Source organism: Phoxinus phoxinus, assembly GCF_949152265.1.
Source record: "Phoxinus phoxinus genome assembly, chromosome: 22".
NCBI lineage: Eukaryota > Metazoa > Chordata > Actinopteri > Cypriniformes > Leuciscidae > Phoxinus > Phoxinus phoxinus.
This window is the reverse complement of record NC_136897.1, coordinates 17,522,256-17,546,702: the sequence shown is the minus strand read 5'-3', so window position 1 is coordinate 17,546,702 and position 24,447 is coordinate 17,522,256. Positions and strand designations below refer to the sequence as shown.

Below are 24,447 nucleotides of genomic sequence, written 5' to 3'. Positions count from 1 at the left end.
AACGCACACATCTCAATTATATCTCTGCAGAATATTATAGCATTCATTATGAATTCTCCCCGCGCTGTGAGCTTTGAACACGTTTATCTTTTAGTAGTCAGCAAGGCCAGGCGCTTCTCCGCTGTGAGATGCATTTAATTGAATTCATTTATCCTTCAGCATGGCCACTGAGGAGATGGCCACTGAATAAAACACTGCAGATGGAGGGCTGCTTGCTGCTAAAGCGGCTAGCTGGTGTGGTAACAGAACAAGCGATGCAACAGATTCTGGAGGGCTGCCTAGGAGGGAGTGTAGTGGACAGACGATCACTTCTAATTCACTGTTTTCACTCACACCATCAGCACACTGATGTAAAGTGGAAAATGGCTGTGGGTTTTGAGTAATGGGTGTGCCTGCACTAGGTTTCTTTCACAATTGCATGAGTTTAAAATGATTGCCTGATAATGACGGCAGAGTCATTGCGGCTGCATTTCTGTGTTCCATGATTCGGTGTTTGATCAAATACTCCAAACATGCAGTTGGATACAATTGTATCCTATGTACTACATCCAAGAATTCCAGTTTAAACAGATAGAAACATTTCCAGCACAGCAAAATGAAATTGAATGAAAAATCGGTAATCATTTACTCACCCCTCAATTTGTTTCAAACCTGTATAAAACTCTTTCTTCTGCTGAACAGAGAACACAAAAGATATTTTGAAGAATATAGGTAACCAAACATTTAATGGACCCCATTGCCTTCCATAGTATGGGGGGAATAAATACTATGGAAGTCAATGGAGCCCAGCAACTGTTTGGTTAGCCATATTCTTAAAAATATCTTCTTTTGTGAAAGAAATTCAGGTTTGTAACAACTTAAGGGCGAGTCATTTTTGGTAACACTTTATTTTTAAGGTGACGTAGTTACACGTTACATGTAACAACAGTAAATTAAGCATAAGTAACTAACCAAACCCTAACTCTAAAGTAAGTACATGTAGTTAATTAATATTACTTATACTAATACTTAGTACTTTTTTTTAAGCAGCATTTGAGCAACTACAATGTAACTATGTCACCTTAAAATAAAGTGTAACCAAATAAAACATTTTGGGTGAACTATGCCATTAAATAGGGTAAACAATGCGTATATAAAATTATATTGAATAAATATTAACTTAGACGGCCCAGAAAACATCTATAAAAATTTTTTTAAATAAATATTTTTCCCCCTCACAAACGTTTGAACAAAACTAGTTTATATCTGCCAAAAGTAATTTTTTATTGCAATCCAATTTATTGGAATGCCATTTTAAACATGCAGAGGTTTTTGTATTAGCGTGTCTTTATAAATTCTCAGTCTTCAAAACACAAAACAAGTACCATCCTTTTAACCATAATCATTAATGGGACGGTGCCACTGGTTTATTAGCGCAGCAGTGGCTGGGCTGTAATCCAATAATTACAGTCAGAGGACCTGACAAGGCCATCACTCAGTCTCTTAACGGATCTGACCCATCCATTCCACTCCCCTGCTTCCCAGTTTACATTCCCCTGAGCCTATAGCCACACAAAAGGATGGGGATTCTCCACCCGATGTCCTTGGGGCTTCTGAGGCAGAGGAAAATTGCTTAATGGTCCAAGTTACATTAATGGATTTGGTGAGCTGGAGTTCTATTGACTTTGGAATTCGATTTTAGCCAGTAAAATAACCCTGCATTCCATGCTAATGGAAATGTTCATGCTAAACACACTAGCATAATAATCCCGCCAAACATCAGAAAACAGTCACCCCAACATGTTCAGTCTCACTTTTTACCTCTACAGTTCCGTCTATTCTCTTGAGAGCCATATACACCTGTCAGCCCAAGAGTGATAAAATGGCAAACCAGATAGTTCATGCTTTTCTGACCCAGTACTCCCCCTGGCATTTGAGCCGCAAGTTTCTCAGTAACTGGGAACATCATCTCACTGACAGTACTGCAGCAAATTGAGTACTTTCTGAACCTTTTGTCCAGAGTTGCAAAAGCTAAAGTCTCTCAGAAATGTTAGAAAGTACAAGTAGTGACAAAATAGTAGACACATTTCAGATAACCTATCAATCTCCATGAAAGTGGCATTTAGACTTATCTCAAAATTCACTCAGATCTTTTTGGTAAAGCCCATTTTAATCTGAATTCTTTTCACAGTCTATATATTGTAGCCTAATCAACAGTTTACACAAAATCCACAAAATCCTTCTGTCTACTATTCTGTTAACTCTAGTTAGCATGAAAACACACTCCAAGAAAAGGGCCCTAAATTAGCAAACTATGCATTTACATTATATGATAAGCAATCAGAAAAGGACTGACAACCATATTTAATATGCAATATGTTTGTGCCTCTGTGTTGTTGTTTTTTCTTTGAATGTTAAATTCTTCCGCATCTTTAAGAGTAAAGAGCTTAATCCAAACTGACTCCTTTTCTCTAAATGCTCAAGGGAAATAAATGTCTTTGTTCTTTCAAAGAATATACGTGTTTGATTAGTTGTTGCCACAATTTCCAATTGTTTTTTTTTTAAAGGATCCCTTTCATGCATTTATAGCAATGGGGGATATATTAATAAAAAAGAATGTGCAGTTACTATCTATCTATCTGTGTGTGTGTGTGTGTGTGTGTGTGTGTGTGTGTGTGTGTGTGTGTGTATTATATATATATAGTATATTTCAGATTCATATGCTAAAAATCAGACATACCACAATCTCCCACCATTCCCATCATGTCAATCATCAGAAACATTTTCCTCCCAATTTACTACTAACCTCACCCACTAGGCAACAGGGGTCAGTAGTGAGCAGCAGTGAGAGCATGTTGTTCATCAACATTCTAACAGGATGTTTCGTAAATAAGCAATCCGCTGAGAGCGGTGCACTGGCTGTCGGGGCTGTCTGGCCACGTCCCCCTGGAGTAAAACTGACATGGTGTCTGGAATGCGGTCACACATGAGCCCCATCCTACAGGCCTGATACCTGACTGCTGAATGAGATAAAGAGATACAAAGTGACAAACTAGCATGGCAGGTTACTGCAGCAGTTACGTATAATGAAGACATTAGTGTGACATACACGGCACTGCACCACTACACATGCGCAAGATGTCTTAAGCACTATCCGGACAGGATTAGTGTTCTAAATGACATTTGACGTCAACTCAGTTGCAGATTTGGTCAAAAATGGAATCTAGATAATGAATACAGTACTGTTGTCTGGATGTGGCTGTTATGGAAAGTCATGCACTCTGAGTGCATGTGTTTGTGTGATTAATTATAACTATAATATATCATTAAGGAAGGAATTAATAATTTGAGGATCATGCTCGAAGCTACAACTAGAGCTTCCTTCAAGTACTATATCATCCAACTCTCCTTGTTGATTTAATTTCTTTTTATGTTCAATGAGATGCCAGCTAACTAACCCGAGTAGGCTAACCCTAGCCTACTCGACAATTAAAAACATGAACAGCAAATATTGATTTAAGTTTAGATTGTTATGTAATTTTACTTGTATATAATTTAAAACTTTTGCAATGTACCAAACAATCTGCCTCATATGATCACGGCACCAATATTAGGTATATTTTACATAATATTATATATTATACAACAGTAGATGCAGATTATCAAACACTCGTGATCAAAATACATCTTACAGGATGAGTATATATTACGTAGATGCCACATTCCACCGCTCCAGACAGGTCTGTGCGTCCGCCATCTTGCAACGGTCAGTGTGTCATCACTCACAGTAAAAATCAATGATGCATCAACATTGCACAGCTTCTATTTGTGAAACCGCCGAGACATAAATTCCTGAAGAAATGAGTGTTATGTTCAAGAAAAGACACACAAAATGCACTTTGGCAGAACGCTACTTTTACTCACTGAAACTTCAGCAGCCACACAATACGGCACCCCTGCGAGGCATGAGCACAAGCATGACTTCACAACAGTATTACGACAACAGATGAATTCCGATAACAGATAACAATAAAGAACTGGTTAACAACCACAGCAATCGGATAATCTTTCACAGGTGAGAATGTGTTGGTTTGTGTTTTATATGTAGTCTATTAACTCAATACGGTACTTTTAATGTTTTTACTCTTATGGTAGGGTAGACTCTTATGTCTTATGAAGGGCAAAATTATCTATATAGACCAAAACCACTTTTTGCACCAGGCTGTAAAAACTTTTTTTTTCTGCTGTAAAGTTGGGCATTTTAACATGGTGGCCACTATATGGGATTGATTCTCTTTTGCAGCCTGGTTCAGGAAGGTTGCCGCTTGGATACGACAGGGATGAAAGTAGCTAAATGTTTCAGTTACCCAGAGGAATGGACTGATGGTGCGTTCAAGTAATCTCGTAAAGATCGAATTTACGAGTTGAACGCACATGAACGCCACCATAATGTCGTAAATACGAGTGGGAAGCACAGGATTTTGTTAAAGCCCCGATCTTTACAAGTTGGTTTTGAAACATGGCGGAATACCACAATACTTAAAAGTATGTGTAGCAGTGATATTGTCAGACTTTTCTATTTCCAGCAAAGTAAGCGAATTGCCTCCACAGAATATGATGGCATTATAGTGTAAATATTTTACAATAAAGTTTGCAGAGGCTTCCTAAATTAATTAAAAACATTAAAAAAAACAAAGCACACCTGATGCACAATTCTTTGTTCTTCATTATCTAGAACTTTAAGAACCTTGCTGTATTTTTGTGTAATTAATTAAGAGAAAGTACACCGCCATCTTACTCCGACGAAAGTGACTTGAATGCACCTGCCGTCGTAAGTACAACTTCTCACCTCGTATATACGAACTTCCCAGGAGGACTTGAATGCACCATGATATACACACTGTTGCCAAGACCAACAGGGAAATGTCTAACTGCAGGATAGTGCGACTGGCCAATCAGAATCGAGTATTCCAGAAAGCAGGTTAAACCAGTGAAAGCCAGAAGGTAATTTGCTCTGAAAGTCTGTTAGACCAACTAAAGTTATTTTTAAAGGCCAAAGGTAAAAATAGTTCTTTAAATGCAAATTTTCTTAGTGTACATCCATAACAAAAAATTCTATAACCTCCTCAGTGATTTCTCTTATTTCTCTCTTGAGTGCTTTAATCTAATAATATATTCCCCAGTCCAGTCCAGTCCCACACACACATCTTACAATGCCTAAAAATGGATTTATTCTCTCTCTCACTCTCATACCCCTTATCATACACACACTACTATCAATGGGAAATCATTTACAGCACTCTAGCCAATCCAGCCTGGCTGGGGAAACCCTAGAAGAGAATAATAGCCTAATGGAGTGGACTCTTTAAAAAGCAAAGCATCATCATTTGGGGGGAAAAAAATGAGTAATATCATTCTGGCCTTTGAGTTGTGTGCCCTTCAGACTCACTAGGCTTCCTATTGTGCTGATAATCTATGTGTGTGTGGCGCTGTGCCTATATCCAACAAAGCGTGTGAAACGTGTCAGGGCTGATGGACCCTGGGTGTGTTGATTAAAACCACTCAATACTCACCTTCATCTTTCCCTCTCCTCCCATTTCACAACCCTTATTTATTTCAGACACTTCACAAATGCCTTCTCTACTCACACCTTTTCCCCAGTACATTGGTTCCTGCTTGATCTCATTATAGCGGCAGCGCTCATTCATTGATCTGCTCTCTGGGCTGGTTATGCAAAGGTCAGCGTGGAGGCTATATGGACAGACCTTTCTCTGACCTGTGATCTCTATCTAAAGCTATTCTCAATCTCAGCTCTCAGAAAAGTGTTAAGATTCACTGGCAAAGAATCTCGTTAAATAGAGTACGCAAATAATATACATAATAAATCACATATATATTGTCAAACAGTAACTGAAAAAGGTTCTTGGGTTTTAGTAATGTTGCGTAAACTTCTTAATGTATTATCTTATGTTTGTTGAAATGGGTCAGTTTCATCCGTTTTGTACTTGTAATGCTTTACAACAGTTTGACCTTTCTAAAATGGCAAGAAGTTTAATATTTGATACTGTGCCTTTGAATGGAAAAATGTGAGGGGGAAAAAAAAAGTTGAGAAAGTTGTGAAAGGTGAATTGCACAAGGGTCATTCCAGCCATGAAAACAATTTACATATTCAGGAAGCACCATAAAATATATATTTTATAAAATCATATAAATGGTTTGTCTCTAATTGTTTTGCACATTTGTCAGATAAAATGCAAAATAACATATACCACTAATATTCATTCCTTTATTAAGATTTATAAGATATAATAAATAAATATATATATATATATATATATATATATATATATATATATATATATATATATATATATATATATATATAATGATGAATTTACTGGTACAGTAAAAATACCAATATTGTGGTATATTATTATAATTTAAACAGTTTAAGATTTAGGTTTTAAAATACATTTCTGTGATGGTCATTACTCTAGTCTTTAATGTCACATGATCCATCAGAAATCATTCTTATATGCTGATTTGGTGCTTAAGAAACATTTCTTAATTGTATCAATGCTGAAAACAGTTGTACCGCTTAATGTTTTGTGTAAACCAAAGTAAAAGTCTTATCTCATTAGACTACTTAGACTTATCTCTAAGTTCTTGCACTTTTGATACATTTTATACCAAGTTCTGACATGAAACTAGATGGCACAGGCCTTAACGCAACTGATATTTACATTGTTAATACGGCACAAGCTGATTGGTTATGTCGCATCTGCAACCAATGAGCTTGCTGTTCAACATTTAAATAGCTGGTTATCATTCACAATAGCAGTTTGCAGTGAGCTTTCAGAGTTCCTCTGAAACCCGCCTCTTTCCCCAGCTCCACCTGTATAGATCTGCTATGAGTAATTTTATTAAATGCTATTTGTGCTGAAGCAGTATGTCTGTGTACGTATTGTCAGAAGCAAGTTCCCATGCTTGCTCTGAAGCAGCAGCGTAGCAGAACTATTCCGCCAAGACCACTTACATTAACATTGTCATATTCATTACCATGCTTAATCTCTTCAGAGACTTTGTCATGATATATATGCGCCCTTGTTCTGCCTTGAGGTAACTGAACTAAAACTGACAGATTGAACCTGCGATCTCAAGTGAGCATCTGAGCAAGGCCATTACATATTTATATTTTTCAACGATTATCATGCAAACCCTACATTACCATTACAAGAGGGTTCAACATGAACAACATGAACATTACAACATGAATGAAAGTGATGGTGGGATTCAACTTCCCAGATGAAGTCAAGGAGAAAACTCATAAGGTAAACACATACTCCATTCTGTGAAGGACTTCAAAGCACAATAAATAACCTCTCTTGGTCCACTTGGACCATTCAACAGCCAACCGACATTAAACTACACATCAGGCCTCCTTTTTACAACATCAAGGGATGTAATTCTGCCATGTTGTCTTTCCTTGATGGAAGAGCGAATCATTTTTCCCCATTGTCTTCTTTTGCGTTTGATCATATTGCAAATGCAGTGTTTTGTGAGAATTCCAGCGTGACTGCATATGGTCATTAGGACAGAAGGGTCTACTGGACAGAACATGAAAGTTCAGACCCTCTGGTTCCCATGGAGACCATGTTCTTTACCTTGAAAGAGACGATGATTCAAGAAAGAATTCCATGGTGCCATAAAATGAGGCAGGCCCTTGTGTGCGCTTTCATTTTCCCCAGCTACTCTTAAAAAAGTATTGGGAAAAGTCCATTCACAAGCAACCATCAATTATACTTTTATAGGCTGTCCACCGTTTGCTAAAGCAGCCCGAGACAAAATTGCCAGTGGGATAGGGATGCAGGTGGTACTCTGTTTTGTACAGGTATATGTGGGTCAGTGACGTGCCGCACTGATTTGCACTTCCAGGAGCAATTAATATTATATATTTATATAAAATAGGTTTAAAATTATATATATGTTTTAATCTCACATCATTTGTCCTCCTCACTGTTCATAATTGTGTGAAAATTTCAAAAATAGGTAACTTTTAGACTATTAATGTGGTCAAATGTCATACGGTCAAACGGAATTCACTTAAAGTTATTTAAGACAATTGCATTTAAAATTATTAAAAATGTTTCAAAATGATACAATTTTTCATTTGGCATATTTTTTCAAGTCTTAAGAAAAGCATATTAAAGTATCAGTAAGATAGACCTTTAAGAAATGTCATTAGTATCTAAAACAAATTGTTCCGCAAAGACACATTTTCTCTATGTCATACGGTAAAACAAAGTTTAGAAGCCATTTTGGAACTGAATATTAATGACTTAAGTCATGTGACATTGGATGACATCACTCAGAGGACCCCCTGAAGACCAGCCAAGTTGAAGGTAAGTTTAAGATTTTGCTCCTACATTTGAGGTAATTTCACCTTTTCCAAGTGTTACCATGTGTCACATATTTGGGTGTCATATGGTCAAACGTCAAAAAAGGGTTTAATACATTTAAAATGTGAAAAAATATTGATTTACAGGTGAAATATAAAGTTTAAAAGTCAAGGTTAATGGTAAAGGTGGAAGGAGGTGGCCAAGCAACTGCCTGTTATAAATGACAAAGCATGAAACTGTCATAAGGGCAAACAAAAAATGTCATACAGACAAACGATTTTACCGTATGACATGTTGTTATACCATATGACACAGAGCATTTAACTGAATTATTTAGTTATTTCTTAATTGTTATATCACATATATAGTTTGTACATCTAATATGAATTAATATTAACATATATAATATATTTCTGCCTATTTTAAGCATTTTTTCACATTATTACAGATGCCTCTTTCTAGTAAGGAGAGGGGTGCACATTTCCGTGCAAAGCTAAGGGCAGATCCTGCATCTAGAGAGGAGAACCTAGCCAAGAGGAGGGAAAGGTATAACTGTGAGAGTATATGATGACATAGTCTCTCCATCGTGTCCTAGGTCTTCCCCGGGGTCTCCTCCCGGTGGGAACAGATCCTCGAGACACCTCAGCTGACCCCTCTCGATGTGGAGGAGCAGCGGATCTACTCTGAGCTCCTCCCGAGTGACCGAGCTCCTCACCCGATCTCTGAGGGATCGCCCAGCCACCCTGCGGAGAAAGCTCATTTCGGCCGCCTGTATGCGGGATCTTGTCCTTTCGGTCATGACCCACAGCTCATGACCATAGGTGAGAGTAGGAACGTAGATTGACCGGTAAATCGAGACGACAGACCGGTACACCGACCGCATTACTGCAGAAGCTGCACCGATCCGTCTGTCAATCTCCCGTTCCATCCTTCCCTCACTCGTGAACAAGAACCCAAGATACTTGAACTCCTCCACTTGAGGCAGGAACTCTCCACCAACCTGAAGTAGGCAAGACACCTTTTTCCGACTGAGGACCATGGCCTCGGATTTGGAGGCGCTGATTCTAATCCCAGTCGCTTCACACTCGGCTGCAAACCGTCCCAGTGCATGCTGGAGGTCCTGGTCTGAAGGGGCCAACACGACAACATCATCCGCAAAGAGCAGAGACGACATCGTGTGGTCCCCGAACCCGACACCCTCCGGCCCCTGGCTGCGCCTAGAAACTCTGTCCATAAATATTATGAACAGAACCGGCGACAAAGGGCAGCCCTGCCGGAGTCCAACATGCACCGGGAAGAAGTCTGACTTACTGCCGGCAATGCGAACCAAGCTCCTGCTTCGGTCGTACAGGGACCGCACAGCCCTTAGCAAAGGACCCCGGACCCCATACTCCCGGAGCTCCTCCACAGGCCGCCTCGAGGGACACAGTCCAATGCCTTCTCCAAATCCACAAAGCACATGTGGATTGGCTGGGCAAACTCCCATGAACCCTTACTGTTCTTTTTAAACTAAATGTTAAAAACAGATTTTTTCACAAGTTATCTCACTGTTGTAAATCTGAATGATATTGTCATGTATTACATATAGCACGTCCTATGTGTTCCTTGTACTGAAAGAGAGTTGAGTTGACTAAAAGAAATATTCATGTGTTGGTAAATATATTCTACTGTTAATAAAAGGTTCACTTGAGATGCCTTGTGTTTCTTTGAAATCATTTTGAATTGGCCTACATGTATTTATTACATTAAAAATGCAATGAAACATTGAAAATGTACTATGTCATACGGTAAAACAAAATATGTCATAGGGTAAAACATTGCATTTTAAAATAAATAAAAATAAATACTTTGTTTGTTTACATGGTTCATGAAAATAATGGAGGAGAGCTAGTATGATATACATATATATATAACATCAAGGCATTTTTGACTAATTTCTTTAAAAAAAATAGAACAAATGTCCATAGATGACATGCTGAAGTTGTTAAAAAACAAAATATTTAGTATTTGTGGTGTAGGTGTTTACATTTTGCAACTTGTTATAGAATACTTACAGATCAACTATTACATTCATGGTTGTATTTAACTGTGTCATGAATATCAAATTTAATTTATTTCTAAAAATCACTTAGTTTTACCTTATGACATTTTCAAGGACTGTATACAAAGAAACACATTAAAATGTCATATATTGTTATTTTTTATAAAGGGCACTAATAAAAACAAAAAATATACACATAGATTTACACAAAAAATGCTATATTTAATTTGTCCTTTCATTTTTATTTTTTTACTGTTTTGAAATTCTAAAACGTCACTGACCCATGTGTGTTTGATAATGTGTGTGTGTCGGAAAGGGAAAAGGTCACTCTTGTAAGGGGTAAATGGCAAATATCCTTTCTAAATCACAGCTTTGCTCAGAGGGTCAGAGAAAAGCCAAATACGCTGTAGTCGAGTAGACTTTCTTATACCAACTTGATTTGTGGCTGCTCTCTGTCGGTGTAATAATGTCCACAGTGTTTTCTATTCTAGTCACTTGCCTGGCTCTGTTGTGCATTTACATAGAAATTGCATTGGCCGATTTTCTTTTCTATTTAATGGTACACAGTGTTTAGTGTTGCTGCAGGAGTCTAAAGGCATCTGGGATGATGGCGGTTGGAGTGCACTCTAAAAAAGTCTGTAAAAATAAGGCAAATGTACCGTGTTATTATATAAAGGAAGTTTCCATATTGATTTCTCAGAAGTGTTTCACCTGTATTTTGAATTACTCATTGCATTGTGTTGTGTTTTAGTCTGTAAACTTAGCGGTTAAAGGGATAGTTCACTTTAAAATTAAAATTCTGTCATCATTTACTCACCCTCAAGTTGTTTCAAACCTGTATTAATTTATTTCTTCTGCTGAACACAAAGAAAGATATTTTGAAGAATGTCAGTAACCAAACAGTAGTCTGTATCCATTGACTTCCATAGTATTTTTTTTCCCCTACTATGGAAGTCAATGGGTACAGACTACTGTTTGGTTACTGACATTCTTCAAAATATCTTTCTTTGTGTTCAGCAGAAGAAATAAATTAATACAGGTTTGAAACAACTTGAGGGTGAGTAAATGATGACAGAATTTTAATTTTAAAGTGAACTATCCCTTTAATGTCCTGGCAGGAGTTTTTTTTTTTTTTACAGTGTAGAGGCTCTCAGCAAGTCTAATCTCTATGACATTAGCATACATAAAAATGTAATTTCTAATGAATATAATTAATAATTCCTTCTATTACCGTATGTTGCTATTGATATTTAATCAGAGCAATTATAGTTAATTATACTTTTTAATCATAAACTAATTATGCAAAGTACAATAATATTGCAGAAAAATCAGTACGCATTTGTGAAAAAAAGTGTTCAAATAAAATCACCACTAGTGCCATTTTTAATAAGCCTACAGATGATTTGATTCGGATTTGATTCATTTGGGTAGGCTGTATTTTATTTTACTTACCGTATATGACGTTCTCTCTGTCTGCTAATGCAAACTGACAGTCAATTCTGTAACTATTTATTAAAATAACCAACTTTTAAGAGATATTTTGTTTCTAAATTGTGCATTTTTGACTCAGTAAAAAGCACTGGGTCGTAAGTCATTTATTTTGGAAATCATACTACATTGGTGCCACTGAATGTTTTGAATCAGATTGTATGTTTCAGAGTCATTTGTTCATGAATTGGAGCACACAGAGTCGTGCTATGTATTTTTAATTCAATAAAAAGAATCTGCTCTGAGGAGTCATTATTTCAGAAATAAGAACATATTGGTTGCAAGACTCGCAAACTATGTATGTTTTTTTTTCTGTGCAGACAGAACAACTCAGTATAAAGATGTTTCTTGCCATCATTTCACCATACTTTTTTATTTCATCACATTTAAACCAAACTGCCAACCAGCATTCATAACTCTATATGTTGTGACTCTAAAAGTTGTTGTTTTGCGTTAGCACTGAAGATTCTGCATTTCTTGAAAAGTGGTGCAGAAAAACACTGATACAAAGGGAACCTTTGGATTGAAAAAATAAATAAAAATAACAGGGCCCAAGTCAGTGTGCAAAACATAGTGACACCTGCAGGACAGAAAACTCATACAAAAAAGCTACTAAAAAAATAGCCAGAGTTAAAGATTGATCTTTGGAATTTAAGATTCTTTTAATAAAACTTTCATTATGCATTTACTGCCATTTTTCTCCAAACTAAAAATGCAGTGCCCATTTTTTGGAAGTGATAATATCAAGACTTCCAAAGACTTCTGAGAGTATGTGAGGCGTTTTATTAGATCGTAATGTTAGGTTGTCATCCCCATGGATGTTCCACCTGTTACAAAATGCGAAAAGCCACATATTGATTGGAGCGACTCCCGGTTTGCCTGGTGTGCTCACTAGCACAAAATAATCACAGGGCGGGACCGATGTGTCCTCGCCAGCTCTGCTGTCCTTCTGGAGGCACAGACACATATGCACATACCGGTACGTACGTACTCTCTCAGGGCTGGCCGGAGTCTCTCAGGATAGGCATATGATGCCAGGAGAGTTGCTGAAAGGTCATAGGAGATAATTGTGTTAGTTCCTACTGTGCACCTCAATGCCACTGAGGACGGATGAAGAACATGCTCTGCTAGAGCATGCTTATAGGGCCCGGAGTATTACCGGTCCTCATTAGCGGGGACCAGAGACCATGAGTTATAAAGTCAGAATTGTGGGATATAAAGAAATAGTCAAAGATTTAATATATACTCGCAACTACATTTTTATTTGTATTTCAGTAGAAGAAACAAGCTTCCATAGAACACTGGATACATGACTAAAACCCCTCGATCAAAGTCCAGATATTACTTCCACACACGCCTACGTCACAATGTGAAATATTAGGCAAATATTAGGCCCGAACAAAGGCAAATGCAAAGAAAGAAGTCAAGGCTTCAGTGATGCAGAGAAACTGTGTGGATGTAAAAGCAAAACCCCTTTCTTTGGGCTTCCAAAATGGATGGAATCAGTGGTTAAGATTTATTTATAACGCTGTTCCTGAACAGTACAACCCAAAAGCTTGTGTACAGTAGTGTACAGTAGCCTACAGCGCATTTTACAAAGGACAGCTTCTGAACCTTGGATAGTAGGCCTACAACGCTGGCTATACACACCTAAATACACGTAAGTAGCTATGTTTTTTTAACTGTATTTTATGTTGACATCTCTGACTTAAAGTTGTTATGGTAAAGAAGAACCATTAATGAAACCATTCATTAAATTGAACCATTAAGATTGTATCTGAATAGCAAGATAGTTGCAAAATAAAAAACTTACCAATGCTCAAGTCGGCTTGCAAAATTGGTTCCGGTCTATCTGCCTGTCATCCGCATTTTCTGAATCCGATATGAATCCGACCGACGCAGGCTCGAAATGATACGGTGCTACCGACGACATTTTTTACTGTGTTTACAATTGCTTTAGAAGCCCTGGAAGCTGAAGTTCGCGATTATGGTAAAGTGGTGTTACATTTCCGACCCACACTTGAGGTGTTTGGCCATTCGGAGCTATCAAGCATGACACCAGCACGCCATTAAAATAAAAGAAGAAGAAGAAGAAGAAGATCTTTCACGCTTCATAAAAGTAGCCCAAATGATTCGTGCAGTCGACTCATTGTAAGAAACAACCAAATGTACATTATTATTTACTGATATTATTCTATGCTAGTGATGTTTATCGCTGTGACTGAAGTATGTTTACTTCGAAGTCTGATTTAAGAAGGAGTCATTCAGACCAATTTGATTCATTAAAGATTGTAGCCTACTTGTTCACAAAGCAGACACGTGTTATTGTAAACTAAAACTATTAAAAATAAATGTAATTAATTTAAATAAATCTGAAATAAAATAAAATATTAATATTATAAAACAAAGAAAGTTGAAGTAGTCCTACTAAAACTAAAACAGAAATAAAAGAAAAGCTAAAAATAATGCTTTGCTAATAACAATGCTAATAAAGTGACAAAAGCACATAACAAAAGTACTAAAACTTAAAATTAAACTGGACATATAAATATAAAAGCTTATTCAAAATATTAATAAATATAATATAACAGAAATAATACTAAAATTCCATCATAGGGTGATTTTCAGTGGTTATATTCTGTGTAACAATGTTATGGCATATAGCGCATGAGTTGTATTTTTGTATTGCATTTTTTTCTAATTTGTAGCCATAGTCTCCTATACAATTATAAATATTTATCAATATAAATTCACCTTTTATGTTCTGCAGGTTTGGAATGGCATGGGTGAGTAAATGATGACAGAATTGTCATTTTTTTTGCATGATCTGTCCCTTTAAATCAACTGAATTTTTCCCATCTCTGAGCTCTTGCACATATGAGACTATATCTTGCATCCTCTCTCCCTGATTCTTGTTGTTCTCACTCTTCTTTATCTCACCCCCTCTCTCTCCTTCTGTCTGTCTCCCTCCCTTTCTTGTGCTGCTGCATAGGTTAGAACGTGCAGTAACTCAGCCTTAGTCATAACCAGCCTCCTCTCACCCCGCCCCTTCTCACTAACATGTTCTATTTGTGATTTGCGTGCAAGCATGTGTCTGAGTGTGTGAAATTTGATATCATTGTAATACTAATTATAAAATACACCAACATATCCCATATTAATTGATTCTCTCAATTTAAACTACAACATGGTGGGGGCTTGGAGGGGGAGATCTAGCACCTTGAAAGCATGCTGAGAAAATGTGCGGTAAATGGCTTCATTTCAGGAACATTATAGGAAAATTTTACTCCACAGACTGCACATTTGTGCTTGTGCCTGATGAATAACTCCAAACAAAAACAAAAGCCAGGGGGAAATCCTAGAGAAAATGCCCTAGAATGCTAAAGTGAGCACTTTTCATTGTTTAGGTCCTATCGGTTTGTCCTGAGGGTGGAATCAGGTGTCAGACCGATGACTGTGTGAACTCTGCAGAGGCGTAAACTTCAAGCTTTTGTTGACACCTCGGGAAATGGTATTTTTAATGAGCTTCATGTTGTTAAACCCAGGGGTCAAGGTTTGTCTGGTTAGCACACATGGTTGCCAGGTCTGTGCAACAAAAGTAGCCCAATGGCCAGTCAAAAGTAGCTCAAAAGTAGCCCAATGCGACTTTCTCCATCGGGCGGCCGAATTTTCCACTGAATTTGTAGTTCTATGGGGTGTTTTGTCAGAGCGGCCAAATCGTATTTACGGGGGTAGAAATCAACCCGCATAATTTTTTTTTATACCCGCAGTAACAACTTTCAAAGTAGCCCCATTCCTCTGTAAAACATTCTTCTTTGGCAACACCGTTAGCACAGGCCAATGACAATAGTGTATTTTTCAGCTGAATTCAGTTCAGTGTTGGTTCAGTTTGGTTTGTAAAATTCATTAATTATGAAATTATAGCCTGGTTTCACAGACAGTGTGTGTGTGCGTGCGTGCGTAGGTGTGTGTGTGTGTGTGTGTTTGTTTTTCCAGTGCCATTTTTGAGGGCTCTTAAAAATGTGAAGTGTGAAATGGGTTATGCTCTTATTGAGCAACTGCCGTTGAGATGAATGTGAATGCTAGCTAAGCTTTTTCCTTGTGTTATATACTTCCTTCCTTGTATTAAATCATACTGCAGTAGGGACTTGAGGGTTTTTGCTTTGAAAGAAACAGTTGAGAGAGCTTTGTACACAGTGCATATACATACCGACTGCTGCTGGTGGACAACATGACACATTGAGTTGTGGTCCCCTAGCCTGAATTATGGCAGCACATGAGCCGTTAATCTGGGGATGTCATCAACAAGACCAGGCTAGATTGTCCATCAGACTTTGCCCCTCACCAGCGGAAGCATCTCATCCCAAGAGCTCATGGAAGGATTTATATCTGCTATGGTGTTGGAGGAGATTATGGAGAGGCTTTTCTAATTCCCAATCCTTCATCTCAAGCCCAGGCTTCCATCAAAAATGAGCAGAAACCAGTCCATATCTTCTACTCACTGCTTCACATTGCAAGCAATGGCTCATAATAGATTTCTCTGCTCTTTCTGTATTTAGCAAATACATTTCCTTTTTCACTTGGGTGCTATATTTATCCATAGTTCCCCATCGTGTACTAAAATAGAGAACCGCTTTAAAGGCCACAGCTCCGCTGTAATGTATAGGGTAACTGCTCAGTTCCTTAAGCAATATTAAAAGAAATAGACTTTGATCACAAACAGCTGGAGATGGTTGCTCTGTGTTTCAAAACCTGAGGTGTTACTAGGCAGCATTTTAAAACATAATAGGCACTATTTCTATAGGGTTTCGAAACGTACCTTAATTATGCATCTTAAAATACTTGTTTTTGCCAAATTCTATGGCAGCATCACATATTCATAGAATAAGTACTCTCATAATGCATCGCAACAAATGAATCCAAAATGCCAGAGAGGGACAGATATATAATCAGTGAAAAGATTTTGAAAGAATTGAGTTCCGCTCATGTCTCCTGAGCATGTCTTTTACAATGTCAATTCTTTTAAATTTAAATTTCTGAATTTGAATTGATGTAACAAACAGGATGCAGAAATACATTTCAAATTTGAATGTAAGTAGAATATAACTGACATTGATTTAACTATAAGAAAAGTCTGTCAAGACAGACGTTGAATGTTGATTAACCTTGTTTACAAGTTGAAAATACTTTTTTAAAGCTTAAGTTTAAAAGCTTTGTTGGCTTTATAGATGGACAGATAGACAGACAGATAGATAGAACGATAGCCAGACAGATCGAACGAACGAACAAATTGTAGATCGATAGATAGTAGTATAGAATCATATCAGACAGACATACAGACATAAATTATTGATATTCCAGTTTCTGTTTGTAGTGGCCAATTTAATTCAAATCCAATTATTTAATTGAAAGGGAGATCAATGACCAAATCAATGACTTATGGGTTTCCATGCATGATGCCATATAAGCCAGCGTTATAGGCAGAGCACAGCCAGGCAGCTCACTAGTTTTGGAACAGAGATAATAACAAGCAATGCTTACAGGAGATAAAGACTGTCTTTTTTCAATGTGTCAAACTGTTAAGACAAACTGTACGTATCAGCCTTTGTATGTGCTTGTGAGCATACTAACATTATTGTGATTACTAGACATATTACTTAGCCCTCGTTCTTAGTACTGTATTTGTTTAGTTTGTGAGTGTCTGGTTTTTTATTCATAGTAGGAGGGTACAAAGCCAGTAAACACAAAAGCCCTCATCAAGCAGAAACTCCCTGCTCCTCACCACAGCAAACAAACTCAGAGAGAGAGAGAGAGAGAGAGAGAGAGAGAGAGAGAGAGAGAATAACTATCACGAGAAAATGAAAATATCTCATTATGGTCATGAGAGGATGTGTGCTACTGAATCCAAATCATGTCTATCTCTGCTGGCTTTTACTGCGTTAGGCGCAGAAGGAGGCGTCTTTCCATGTTTCTGCTTTCTCAAAAGACACACTGTTGTGCTCTTTAGATGATATGGAATAGATTCAATTTAGATATAAATGGAAGGTTGATCGCCCCATCTGTAATGCTGCCTCTCTGTCCTTATCACCTCTCCCTGCTTTAATTTAGAGAACTACACAGCGTTGTTATTTTGACATTGCACTGCTGACAGCAGTGTTTAAATGGAGCTTCACAGCTAAAGCAACTTGTCTACTGCAAGAAGAATCTGAGCAACATTCAGAAATGCATACACTGCATACTTTTTCAAAGTTAGCATTGGTGACATGTTTTGGTGATGTGACGCTGCATAGACCTTTTGGTTGCTGTGGAGTCGCAAATGTTATTTGAGGTTGTTAAGCAACGCTTAAGCATCAAAACATGACAAATGATACACACTCGAGTCTTCACAGATATGGGAAAGTGAACATCTGTGAGACCGCAAATACGGATTAAATACAACATTTTACTTCTGTAATCTGATGTATTACCAAGTAAAACAGGAAAAATTGTAGGGCGGGACTATCGTTTTAATAATTGGCATTTGACCGGTTGTGAAAAGTAAACATTTCCAGATTGGAAGGGAGGGGATAAAATAGGCAACATTGCTGATGTCATCTGAAAAAGAAAGATGTTTCAGAGGCAGATCAAGTTATTATTTGGTAACATTTAATAGCATTTCTTTTTATTTGAAATAAAGTCCAACAACGAACAATGTTCAATAATGTGTTTTGAAATATGGTAAATTTTGGTAAAATATTGGGAATACTTATTAGTAGGTTATATAACATTTAATATTGTAATATCGATTTTTTTTTTTTTTAGAATACGGAGCAAATCACGAAATGCTTTTTAAATACGGATATTTTGATTTCATCTTGACTTTAAATCTGTAATTTTATTTTTGATACTTCTATAAACACTCTTCATGTGATTTTTTTTCAATATAGAGAAGAAATTCATGGTTTTGACCTTTGCATCCAAAATCCAATATAATGTCAAAGATTGTTGTGAGGATCCAGAGCTCTGGCATGAGAGATAGATGTACAGTAGAGAAGAATGAAAATGAAGTTAAGGGGCACAGAAAAAGAATTAAGGCGAGAGGAGGGGAAAAAACATCAAGGAGAGCAGTATGTTAAGCAATCAAGCAGAAAATGGAGGAACAGATTTATGCACTCTTTCCTTTTCACATACCATTGCTTTTAATGAAGAACGACCCTGTTTCATCAGGTCAAAAGCTACATTTTACTTCTTGATCAGTGCGCCTTTTGTGCTTCTTCGGTGCCATAAAAGGCACATTATTTTAGTCAAATTAATTATACTGCTTACCTTAACAGGCTGTTTCCATTACATTTGCTCTGTGTGGGATGGGATCCACCATTTTGTCCAACTCACCATATATTTGTTTGGCGGTTCCAGCAGTATGTAGCTGTTAAAAATTTAGCAAAGTGCATTTATTATTAATATGTAGCGAGTTAATTATGGATAAACATTCCTGCAGAAGGCCTAATGATATTCAGTTGTGGTGATAATTAACGAGGTTGCCGATTCTCTTTGACCGCGTCCTCTTTGGTGTCGCTCAGCACCTGCCGTGAGGAGTCTTCCCGTCTGCCAATGAGAACCTCCATCCATCAGCTGCATTGGCATTTTCACAAATGTCATCAGTTACGTTCTGCTTCTTTTCTTGCCTGTCTTTCCACAGTTTTTTTTCCACCTCCCTCTCCCTTGTTTGTCTTCTTTTTTTTTACTAACACACACATCTTTAACAGAGTGATATTTTCCTCTCAGTAATCAATAAAGAATAATGTCATTTTGTTTTTGCTCTTTTAGAATAAATGATGCATGCCAGCATTGTAGACAGACCCTATTTAAACAGATGCATGCATTTGTTTAACACTCTCTATTCCATTGAAATGACAAAAAAAAGTGCAATCAAATACTCCAGTAATGCAGGAATGTCAGTCAAGCAAGAACTCGGGATCTCTAGCTCGTAAAGCAAAAAATATTCCTCTGAGCCACAACAGCTCATTTTTCCAGGTAAAGGCTGAGCCCTCATAAAGCTGAAATCACCACCATAAAGATAATTATCAATGGGAAACTGGGGATTTTCCTTAAGCCCAGACATTCCAATTTAAGGCCATTTCAATAAATAATCGGCAGATGAATTACAACATTATATGTTGTAACTGTGAGTGTGTGTTGGTTTAATTTAGTCTATAGTGTGTAAACTAACTTTAGTTTAGCTGTAGTTTTAGCTCTGGGGTAATCTTTTTTTTTAAATAAATTAATACTTTTATTTAGTAAGGATGCATGAAACTGATCAAAAGTTACAGTAAATGTTTGACATTGTTACAAAATGCTGTTCTTTTGAACATTCTATACATCAAATAATTTAGATATTAAGCAACACAACAGCTTTTTAATAAGAAATGTTTCTTGAGCACCCATGTCATGGTGATGTTTTGGTTTCGAGGACTTTTAGTTTGTTATCATTATTTCCTCTTAGTTCATTGTCTTGTCTTGTGTTGGTGGTATTTAGCACAGTTTTGTTATATATATATATTATTATTATTATTATATATATATTTTTTTTAATAAAGTTAAGCTGCAATTAGATCCGCTACGCCTTTCTGCGTCTTAATCTTCATCGTAACGTGACAACCAAATCAGCATATTAGAATAATTACTGAATGATCATGTGACACTGAAGACTGGAAATACAGCTTTGCCATCACAGAAATAATTACATTCAAAAATGAATTAAATTAGAAAAGTTATTTGAAATTGTATTAATATTTCACAATATTAGCATTTTTACTCTATTTTTGAGCGGACAAAAGCAGCCTTGGTGAGCATGACAGGCAAAAACATTCAAAACTTTTGACTGATGTGTATTTTGTTAACATGCTGTATTGCTTCTTTTGAATGTCTGTCAATGGACAAAAATACTTTTTGCTATTATAGTTATGACCAACTGGACCATGCTAACTACAGTAGCTAAACCTTGACCCCTTTTGTGGAACCACACACTAGCAAGTAAATCCGTACATAAACATCAAATTAAACACCTCATGGGCATCATTTGCTAATTTTGTTGTATTAGCATTAGCACTAAAATACTTTCTGTCATTGTTAGTAAATGAAAAAGAGAGAACAAAGAATGTAATTGCTTAGTCTATTCATTCCAGCTAAAATCACTTGAATGCACATCACGTCATAATTACTATTTCCAAACTTATAAGGAACTTCCCAGAAGAACTTAAGCACAGGGAGTGCTAGCATGCAGCGAGCTCTGATTGTTAGCTAGCACTGAAACTGGGAATATTCTGATCTGGGTTTCTCAGGGGAACTAGGAACACAAGAGCAGTGCAGTAGTCGATATTTAGCTTTAACACCATTCTGTAAAATAGCTGACGAGTTTAGGGTTAAAGCCTTCACTCTTGTATCCAAAGATTTCAAATGGCTTCCCCTCTCCTCTTGCTCCTCCCATCTCATTCTCATTCTCCTCTCCTCTCTCCATCCTCTCTTTCTGCACCACTTCACACAGACCTGCTCGCTAGCTATCTGGACACATAATCAATAGAGCGAATGCCAGGGAGAGAACTACAACATGGATTTCCAATGGGCTGCCACTGGCGTAAAAAAAATATATATAGATGGAAAAGGATAAAATATGAGCACTGTAGCAGCACAACCACACAAGCTCACCTTTCACCCTTCACTCTAATTGGGTCGAATGGTAAACTGAGGTCCTCTCTGCTCTTTAGCGGGCAGTGATACAGAGGAATAGATGTGAATACTATGGCAACAAGTGAAACTGGAAATAGTTCTCAGCATGTGGATCTGCTCCATGAAGCTCTGCAGACTATAAACAGTGCTCCGCAAACAGTTCAGTTTACCTCAAGAACAGTTTATTGCTGTAATGTGGATTAAATGACTCATCAAGGCTGCTTAAATGGTTTTTAATGTAGACTGTGAGTTGTTGATGTGTTCTATTCCCACCACAAGGCAGATTTGGGATTGCTGATTGGTTTGGTTAAGTAACATTAGTGTGATAATGGTCGTCAACAACCCTTCTGTCGTCTTATCTGGAATATCGCCGAAACAAGCTAGTGTCTGTGAATGAGTTAATATCTTTTCTTCTGACATGAGAGGACGGCAGAGAAAGGGGAAAATAAGGGCAAGCAGATACGATCTGTTCCACTTCTGGATAGGACAATGCCAGAGGACCCTGACGTTTCTGTTTTTGCTGCATTTATATTGTGTTGTACTGTTTACTGTAAATTTAAGAAGAAACACTGCTTTAATATAAAAATCTTAAAGTCTACACTAAAATTAGGTGTTCATACAACAGTAATAAAAGAAAGCAACAGTTTGCATAGCTTTTTTTAGAGTTTGTTTTGAAGATGTCTTGACTGAAAATGCCATTATTAAAACAATTACCCTAAAGAGATGAAGATTTCAGTTGCTTGATAGAGTTACAGTTCTATGCAAATTGTTCAAGATTATCCCCCTCTTTCAAATCAAGTCACCTTTATTTATATACGGATTGTTTCAAAGCAGCTTTACAGAAATAACAGGACAATTATTTTAAAAAGTTTGCGTCTAGCCCCAGACTAAAATGCATGCTTGAGCTGCTTTAACTGAAAGAAACTTGTACTGACACATCTTAAAATATGTCAGTGCCATTGTTTTGTCTCAACATGTACACCAGTAAAGGCACGCTTATAAAAGCTATACACACCTGAAGACAGTTTTCTGAAGACTCAGTAAAGCCTTTAAATACTCAGTATTATTGAATGAATCGTTGACTGAATGGCTGCATCCAAAATTGCATTCTTCCCTATTTAGTAGGCAAAAAAAACTTATATAATTGTAGTATGTCCAAATTCACAGTACTCATAAGAGAAAAAATTACCTGAATGACCATACTGTTTCCATCGCAATTCTGAAGTGCACATTAAATGGACTCTTTACTATCCCATGAGGCCACAGGAGAGAATTTATGAATGATAGTGAAATGACGCAACTGACACTGGTAGGTCCAGTGACAATGATAACACGGTGAATGTAGTACGTTCAGATTGCATTCATACTACACACATCACTAGAACGTACCTACTCAAGAGAGTATGCGATTTCGGACGCAACCAATGATTTATTCAATGACTCGACACTTATGAAGACTTGCAGGTCACCACCTACTGGTGTAATGATGTAACATCACTAAATGTTAACATTTGAAAGATGTCATCGTTGAATGCATTTTGTGCCAAGGTAATGATACATAGTTTAGCCCACATTGACTGATGTTGTTCTTACTGTGTAAAGAATGTTGGGAAAAAAAGTATTGGGAAATGGCTCCTAGCAATTGTAAAACAAAACCAAAACAATTGAACAAAATAATACTGCATCTGTGTTTTTTAATTTGCATGTCGTCAGTAGACCACGTGCAGAACTTTCCACTCCCATTGGCGCTATTTTAGCTCTCACGCTAATTTGCCCTGTTTGGTAAATCTGGCCCAAAGTGTCTTTGTTGGTTGACAATCTTTGCTAGTGTGATGGAAGAATGGAGTCAGAGTTGATATGAGTCATGTATGAAGTGTTTTGGTATTTTGAATGTGAAATTCACTGCTGTGCCAAGTTAAAATTTTGTAAGGAGAAATGTGTGAAGAGTTTTGAAAGAGTAACGTATTGAGAAATTTGAATGTGATTAAGCATTACATCGAATAATAAGGGATTCTAATGTTCAATATTGTTAAATGTGGATGTGATTCCAAGCAAATTGAGATTTATGAATCCGAAGTGTGATGGCATCCTCATTATAAATGTATAGCAGCCTGAGACTTAAATACAGCATATGTTTGGCTCCCACAGGCTTAGCTGGCACCTTGAAGTGGAACTGCTGAACAAAATGTGTAGGTCCTCTTAATCTAGGTTAGAGATTAATAAATCTCTTTACAATTTAAAAGAGCTGCTGAGATAGTTTGATTTCTATCAGCTCAATGGTTTGGCCTACCTAACCATTATATAACAGCTATGAGCAATGAAGCAAACTTATTTGTGCACACATTGAATTTTCATATTGTGCTTTATAGCTCTTTAGATTTTTTAATCAATTAAAAAAATCCACTGTACTTAATGCATTAAGCCGAGTACTCATAATATTTGAGAGGAAGGCAAATTGATTGTTACCTGATCAGTTAATAAAGCTTAAATAGCAAATCAATACAAAACTGCCCACTGTGGTATAGCTATAGTCAGCTATGATATAAGTTATATCTCAGAGGCAATTAGAAAAGAAATGCACAATGATAAACCCACAACAGGGAGTGAAAACATTTTGAACACAGACTTTAAAGGAGCTCCATTTTCTTGCTCCACTACTTGGGTATAGAATGATCTGAATTTCCCCAGACCCTAAATGAAAGACTTCTTCCTCCGAGGCATAAGGCATGCAAATCAATTTATGCCGTATTTCTTTTATTGAGACAGCACTGCAATTTGAATTTAAAGGGGTGCTGTTCATGACAGAAGACTGTAAAAGGCTCTCACGGTTTCTTT

The 24,447-nt window shown here is 37.1% G+C and overlaps 1 protein-coding gene across 2 annotated transcripts in view; it reads right to left on the bottom strand.

The window, feature by feature from the left end:
• Positions 1 to 13,983, bottom strand: part of csf1a (colony stimulating factor 1a (macrophage)) — a 68,952-nt gene extending 54,969 nt beyond the window's left edge. Inside the window, exon 1 of one of the 2 annotated variants that reach the window (XM_079596535.1) lies at positions 13,721 to 13,983. The gene's annotated coding sequence lies outside the window, so the exon portion shown is untranslated. The remainder of the gene's footprint in view (positions 1 to 13,720) is intronic. The other variant, XM_079596534.1, reaches the window with a different exon arrangement.
• Between the last annotated feature and the right edge of the window lie 10,464 nt (positions 13,984 to 24,447).